Here is a 9,167-nt window from a genome sequence, read left to right as displayed (position 1 = left end):
GAACCACAAAATAAAAAAAAATAAGTCAATTTCACCTATTGGTTATAGTATCATGTAATCTAGGAGTTTAGGCGTTTTGCCACGTTTTTGAGATTTATACTTTTGAATAAAAACAAAAACTATGTTTCAAGAAGTTGAAAAAAAAAAATTCCTCCAAAGTATTTCATAAACCTTGACCAAGTACTAGTTACTTTCTTATATTAACAAAAATATATTTTCAAATATATTTTTTTTAAAACATTTGACAAACAAAAAAATCAAATACATTGTTCAACTCTATTTATTTCAATTATATTTTTTGGATACTTTGTTGATTGATGGGTTAAAAATAACTTCTTTACTTTCTCGAGATAAGAATAATGTCAACATATATTTTATCATTTCCATATTATCTTATTGGGGGGAATATTTAATTCAACATGTTCTTTTAAAAGATAAGGTGGAGGGAATGTAAGTGTGGCATGTTTAACTTAGATATAAGTGTACAAATATTTAAATTTAGGATCATTATTTAAGTCATATTTATAATGCGTGGAAAAAACTTAGATTCAATTGATTTTGTATTTCCTTCTTTATAAAGAGATTTTCTTTCATTCAAAAATAGACTCCAATTTTTTGTATTCATTTCGTTGCAAAATACTGAATTTTTATTAACATCATTCCAATTCAAAAAAATAAAACAGATCGAAGTCTCAGTTCTCTACTTGCAATATTGATTTGCTATTGATCACCTAGAAAGTACTTAGCATTGCAAGGTGGTCTTTGTTAATTCACATAGTACTTCGCGTGCCCTGTATTACTTGGATCAGAGTGTACTAAGTTGACATTTGTGAATAACTTGATGTATTGTCTTTCTTCAATCTTTTGAGTGAAATGCAACAAAAAATAAAATGAAGGAAAATTCATGAATCAATCTCATCATCTTCACCTCCTTATTATGCGGTATAAATTTAAATTAATCGTGTTTCAAGTACAAATATTTGAATATCAACTGAAAACTAAAAAATACAAATGTGTAAGTAACTATCCTAAATCATTTAGGCCAGCCTAGACATCCATTTGTTACCATCATTACAAGTTTTTATGCAACTATCCTAAAGTTGGTAGGTCCATAAACTTTTCTCTTACTTTAATAAAATTAAGGGGTCGTTTGGCCATGCGATATGGTATCATGAGATGAAATTGAAGTTTTGTTTGGACATGCGATATGAAATTTTTGTGTTATATATTTTCTTATAAACATAAAAATCTCATAAGTTGTAAAACTATTAAAATAGCCTCAATTGTTTATTCAATCTTATAAAATAAACAAAAATTTATAAAATCGCATAATAAATTATTACAAAGTTATTTGTTCTCCACTTAAGTAATTGTTTCATCTAACTTTAATTTAATAAAAAAAATTGAACATAAATTGTAGTGTACTAGTCTTTAATATAATCCTCTCACATAGTACGGACAATTTCCTTACGTTGAACTTGCACAATTTCCTCACGTTGAACTTGCATTTCTCGATCATGTGACCGAGAAGACGAACCAACATTGTTACTTTGAGCCATTTGTTGGTCAATATCCTCCGCAACTATATCTTCATGTTCATAGACCATAAATATTTCATCACTACTTTGGTATTCTCGCAAATAATTATGTAACACTGCACAAGCTATGACAATTTTCACTTGTGTATCAATATCATAATAGTTCATGCCTTATTTCACTATTCTAAATCTATTTTTCCAATCTCCAAAAGTCCGTTCAATCACATTGCGTAGAGATGAATGCCTATAATTAAATAGTTCTTTGGCATTTTGAGGCTCTCTTTCACTTCCTCGGTAATCTTGCAAATGATGGTGAATGATAGTGTAGTCCTTTGTATGGAGCTAACAATCCTTTTGTGTTTCGAAAACCAACATCAACAACATAATATTTATCTACCAACAAACATTTTATAAAGATTTACTAAAAGCATATGTGACGTAAATGAGACAGCTTTGTGTAAATAAATAATATTTATAATAAGGATGTAATTTAAAGTTACCATATGGCGGAAATGGAAATTGTGACGTTGGTTCAACAAGTGCATTCTCAAGTATTTTACTATCATATGCAGTACCTCCCAATCAGCAGCAACAAAGGTAAATCGCATATCAAAATCACAAGCACATAAGACATTTTGTGATATTCTTCCTTTGCGATTACGATATGCTTGTTGCACCGCTTTAGGAACCTCCTCTTCTATATATGTTCCATCAGTCGCACCAACACAATCCTATCAAATAAAAAATACATCAATATTAGTTTAGTGAACATAAAATAAACTGGAAGCATTATAGAACGCACTTCATAAAAATAATGTTTGTAAGAGTAATAAAAATAGTGCTTCCAAGACAATGCAAAGTCATAAAATAAATATTATCTCTTTAAACAAAGTTGATAGGAATTATGTAACTAAATACTAATAACTTACACATAAAATATAAATGTGCACTTATTAAGGCCATAAAATAATTTTATTACTCAAACAATCGGTTGGTGTGAGTTAAAGTGACTATATGTTGGTGAGAATAATAAATTTTATGTCGGTGAAGAAAAATAATTTTTAAAAAGTAATGATGTGATTATAAATTTTTATTTACATATGAAATAAATGGTTAGTAGATATAAATGTGGGGTTGTTTTAACAAAATATAAACTCGTGGATCAATTTTATATTAAAATATCTTAAATCATGATATGGAATTCCCATATAATTCCATATCATGGTTTTTGGAGAATATGGAATCACATCTCATGAGATGAAATTAGCGTAAAATCGCATATCCAAACGTTGATTTCATCTCACGATACCATATCGTGATATAGTATCGCATGGCCAAACGCCTACTAAGTATATATTAGTTTTAACAATTTCATAATATGTTTAGTCATACTTTTAAAATTTGCACTTTAATTTAGTTTTAACAATTAAATGATATATTTGGTCGAACTTTTAAAATTTGTTTCATCTGAAAAAGTTATTTGCCAATAGTGGTTTATGTGAATTGAAAAGATTTTAGAATAATGATAATTCGTGTTTAATTAATCAATTTGAGAAGCATATTTTTTTTTGTCAATATAAGCGCATCAATTTATATTTGATCAAATAAAATAAAATATTATGTGTTAAAATGAAAAGGGAAAAAACACTTTGGAACTCTTTTCATAAGTTGGGCTGGGCCCAATCATAAACAAGGGAACAGAAACGGCCCATAATTTTTGATACACTATATTTATAAAATTATATTAGTTTATCATCATTAGTGGGGAAATTGAGATGATATTACAAATTAACAATTAAAAATAAGAAAAATATGAAGCACACGTGTTATATGTTTTTTGACTTTATACAAACACTATTTTGGAAACATTTTCCCCTCATACTTATACATTTTATTATCGAAAAAGTTTAACAGGAATTTTTAATTATTGTGCAATTATTTGAAGTCTAAATCTAGAGCTGACATTCAAATCGAATGTCAAAATCAAGTCTCAATTATCCGATTAATGTATGTTAAAGCGAAAGATCACCAAATACAACACAATAAGGGGCAAACTGAGCACTTGAAGAAAAAAACTAATCAATCATAATTATTGAAATAGTAAGAAGATGCGAAGAGAAACTTTTATCCTAGTTATAACAACTATAACACACTCAACGTACTTTCATAAATTGATTTTAGAGAGGATACGATGTATGTAAATTTTATTTTTACTTTTGTGAGATATAGAATTTGTTTTGATAGATCGCAACTTGAATTGCTATTTTTTCAAAGCATGATGAAAATAAGACAACAAAACAACAAGATATAAAACAAATAAAGCAATAAATAACATAATACACATTTAAATTGAATGTCAATATCGATTCCCAATTATCTGACTAACATACATTGACGCGAAAAATCACCAAATACAACACAATAAGGGGCAAACCAAGCACTTGCCTGAAAGATGAAGCTAATCAATCATTATTCAAATAGTAAGAAGAGGAAAAGAGAAATTTGTATACCCAATTATAACAACAATACACTAATTGAGTTATTATAGTCTTACATGTTGAGTTTATAGAGGATATAATGGTACATAACTTTATACGCATTTTTACGTGGAAGAAAGATTGTTGTTGATAAACTCTCGACTAAAAAATAAATAGATCGAACCATGATTGTAAGGAAAATATGACAAAAAAATAACAAGATACAAAATAAATGAAGCAACAAATAATACAATACACATTAAAAAATATTACGAGAATACACGAATACTAAATAAGATTGCTAATAAAGGGTAGAGGGAGCCCCCTACCTCTTCCGTCAAAAAATGCGACAACACTCAACTTTCTAGAACTAAACCATTATTATTATTATTCGAAAAACAAAAACTAATTTTTTTTTTCTCATATTCAATTGTTCAGAATTTTGAAAAATATATTTTAAGAAAATAAAGTCCTTAAAATAAGAAAAATGAGTTTCCTATGGAAATAGAAAAATCAAGTTACACAGAAATTATATAATTTCACACTCATCTTCATTCCCCACCCCCATAACCCCATCTCCACTATCTCATAGGAGTACTTACTATTTCTCTAAAAGTTATATAAAAATATATGTACCAAATTTTTAAAAAAAAACTCATTTAAAAAATAAAATAAAATTGTACTAACAATTTAACACACCATGAATTGTCAAGTCAAATCAAACATTGCAAGTACTGAAAATCAGGTCAACTAATGCCTGATAAAAAGTAAAAAAAGAGTAGTACCTAATTCATGTAAGGTTAAAAATAAAATAAAATAATTTTTAAAAAGGTGAAAAATAGGTACAAATTGATAAGACAAATTGACATAATTATTCAAGCCTTTCAATTTCTAGGCTTATAGCCATTTCAGTGATTACTGTTTTCCCACATGCTCACCTGCCAGTATCTTTTTTTGGAAGTTTATAATGTTATTTTCACCTTAACTTTAACTTAGTACTACTTTAATTATTTGTAATGAAAAAATAATTATTGTCAAAATTGGTTGGCATGAAATGGTGTTGAGCAATTCACCACCACTAACATCATCGTCAACCATCAACAACGTCACCAATACTACTATCAATCACCTTCATTATTTAAGCGATTACTCATATTATACAACTATCACCAAATATTAGTTGAGATTAATCACACCTTACAATCTAATAATGTATGTGTGCTTAGAATACTAAAATTAATTTACTAAAATTTTTTATTTAGCAACTTTGGTAAAAATAATATTTTAATTGTTCACGAGGGTCAAATGATTTTATAGCATGACAATATTTATAATATACAGAAACAAACAAACATTGTTTTGATATTTGCAGAGTTTCAATATACAGAAAGTTTAGGTTAATTAATTTAATTGATTTGCTTCTGCCCTCATTTTTTTTTTTTTAAGTCAAATCAACTTTTAGAAAAGTTCAATTAATATTAAATAAATTAGGATTTTATAAAAGAGAAATAAAAAAAAAGAAAAAAAAGTACAAAATGTCAGTGAAGAGTCACGGAATTACATCAAAAGTCACTCTATAGGTGAGATTAATATTTTATCGACTCAATTAAAACATGACATATTAAAAAATTAATTAATAAAATACAAAATTTGTTACATTAAAATTTGTGACATACTTTTTGTGATCAACTTATCTATAGGCATTCGAAAGCACATAGGGAATCTGTTTCAGAATTTAAATAAAAAAATTTGTTATGATTATTTTATTATGTGTTTAGATGTTTAATTAGAATCAACCACGATTTAATTTGAATTGATAAAATTTACTAACAAATTTAAGAGAATGTGAATATATTCTGCCTAAAAATTTCTATCGTATGCTTACATAAACTCAAAGGTAATTAACACAAATAATTGACCTTATTTGTAATAAATTGTATGGGGTTGGATTGGAGTAAATTTAACTTGTGTTAATAAGCACTAATAGTTTTAGTTTCTCAGTTATTCATAAATTATAATTTTGATCTTTTTTGTATTTTACTAAAAATATTTAATATTTAATTAGTGGGAAATTTTTCAAAATGTCAATATTTTAGCATTTAATAGGACCCCTTAGCCACACTTTTAATATTTATTAAAAATATAAATATTTTTCTTTTGTTATAGGGCTGATTATGTTTTTTTTTTCTTCATTTGTTTTATTTTAAAGAAGACAATTAGTTAATAACAGAAAGGAGAAAATCATGGGAGAGAGTAATTTAAGAACTTTTAAGCTGAAATTTAAATAGAGAGATATTGAGATACATTGTGAAGACAGAAATACAAAACTTTTGATGGTATACAATTAGAATGAAAGCAAATAAAAAATAAATACAAACAAAAATTATGATGTATTTCAGATAATCAACTAGAAAGATATTATTATGAACTACTAACTTTATATCCGTTGTCGAGGTTGAATACAATTTGATGATAAAAATACAAAACGAGTAGGCATACAGTTAGAATAAATACAAAATAAGAAGCAATATAACAAAAAATATGTTGTATTCCACATAATCTCCACAAAAAAATATTATGTACTATACAAAAGTTGTATCTAAACAAAAATTATGTTGTATTCCACACAATCAGCTGCAAAAATACTATTATCAACTACTAACTTTGTATTCACTTCTGAGGATGAATACAATTTGATGACATAACTACAAAACTAACAGACATACAAATATAAGAAAAACAAAAATATGTTGTATTCCACAGAATCCCAAAAATATGAGATTATGAACTACAAAAATTGTATCCAATTAATAGTACGAAAATAAGATACCAAAACTTTATGAAGTTGTTCATTAAGCCACGATCTGTTCAAGATTAAAAAAAATGGAAAAAAATAGTACTATCAATTAAGTTTTCAAGGATTTGACATATCTTCCAAAATGAATTTTGCTTTAGTCTATAGCACAATAATTAGAAAAACTTGATGGGATTACGTGGTGCTAAATCATAACAGAAAATGCCCATTTTTTACTTGAAAAAATGATGAACATTTCAGTTGTGGCTAAAACAATGGATTGTTGTGAATATCTTTTAGGAGATTTTTACAGATTTCTAAAAATAATTGAAAAAAAACATTACATATTAAAGAGAGAGGGAGAAAGAAAGGAGAAATTTGGAGTAAAAAATCTAGAAAGAGGTGAAAAGTGGGTAATAAGATTTTTGTATTATTTTACTTTTTCACTAGGTAGTGATAAAAATTGAGTCCAATGTGGCATTGATTTTGAGAAATAAAAGGAAAGGAAATTAATTATATTAGGATACATTATATTTGCTAAAATATTGACATATTGACATTTTTAATAACTATTTTAAAGTATAGATGTTTTTAATAATTATATTAGTGATTTTGACTAGTTTGCTAATTTTCCCATATATATATATATTATACTATTTAATTATTATATACACCGTCGTGCCACGAGAAGTTCTTTTACTATTTCAGTCCCCAAATCTTCAGGGACCCATCGGAATGGCCCCTATCTGAAACTTGAAGTGTCCAATTATGTCCTTCAACAAATAAAATTTCAGAAAATTAAATCTTTGGTTGTCCTGTTGCCACGTGTACACTCTTTTTATATTTCTCTAATTTTATTCTTTTTTCTCATATCTATTTTCCCCTACATTTTTGTTTTGTTTCGGGAGTGCAAGTTTAGTAATGTAATACATAAGACAGATGTGGAGATGAAGATCGAGAACTTAGTCATATATATCTAAGAGAGGAAACTTTAAATATCTCAAGTTCATAATTTAAAAAAACTGGAGGATCGATAATGATGTTAATTATTACACATCGTATCGTAGCAGAATTGATGAAACATATGCTCGCTTTCGGTGTGTTGCTTAGGCTCAAATGTAAGTTCTACAAAATAATGATCAAAACATTGTTGTATAGGACAGAGTGTTGATCATTCAAAAATAATTATATTTACAAGATGTAGATATCAAGGATAAGAATATACATACATATTCTGATTGATATGATTAGAAAAGAAGTTATATATGCCAAAGGATAGGTGAATCAGTAACGAATAAAATAAAGAAAGTAAATTAATTGATATAATTCAGATATGTAAGGATGCACCTCACTCTAAAATGTTTGGTGATAGCTAGTTAGGGTAGTGACTTTATTACAAGACTTTGACTATGTCGTAGCTCTTCAAGTTTTGACAGTATTTTTTTTTATTAATATCATTTTATAAATAAAATAATTTTTTTTTTTAAAAAAGAAGCAAACAAAAGGGATATTCTTAATTGTCTTTTCTTCTACTTTAGTTTTTGTGTGGTTAAAAGATAGGAATATAAATGATAAGATACGAATGTTGAATCGTGATTTACATTTGACTCATTTGAGTCATTTCCCACTTGTTCAATATCACATATATAAGGAATTTGTGTTCTCTCCTTAGCCGATAAGGGGCACCAACATCCTTTCCTCTCATCACGTTGAAAATTGAACATCTAAAGTATGAATAATATGAGACGAAGAAAGTGCTAAATCTTATTTCAAGCAGCTTATACTAGTTGGCAAAAGCATTGAACTTTAAATATATAAAATTAATTGTTTTTTTTTAAAAAAAAAAAAGTTGGTTTTGTCTGTCTAGTCCCTAACAAGTTATTTGGAGATAAACTAATGAATAGTGAAAATCTACAAGACAAACTTATTATTTTTCCACTTTAATTTATGATTGATTGTACTTTTACTTTTTTTCAGAATACTAGTAAAATACTTTAATATTTTGTTGAATTAGTAAAACATAACTACAGTACATCTTTGTTCCCTTCCTTGAGATCATCAAATAGACATATTCTTTCATTGATTGGTGACTCCTTTTCCCCCAAACACTTCTTTTTAAATTTCCATATAACTTATTAGTATAATATTGTGTTAGTTTTATATTACTTGATCCTATTGATTTATCATATTAAAATCTTAATTAGAGATATATTTATTAAGATATTATATAGGCCCACCCACCCCACCCCATCCCACCATAAGAGAAACCCCAACTAAAAACACTGCTTATAATAGGACTGGGAACCTAAATAAGCCACAAAAATATAAAAGTGACCAAAATAAGCCACTACTTTAGGA

The sequence above is a fragment of the Solanum tuberosum genome, unplaced genomic scaffold (genome assembly GCF_000226075.1).
Source record: "Solanum tuberosum cultivar DM 1-3 516 R44 unplaced genomic scaffold, SolTub_3.0 scf00152, whole genome shotgun sequence".
Lineage (NCBI taxonomy): Eukaryota > Viridiplantae > Streptophyta > Magnoliopsida > Solanales > Solanaceae > Solanum > Solanum tuberosum.
Note: the sequence above shows the minus strand (reverse complement) of the source record.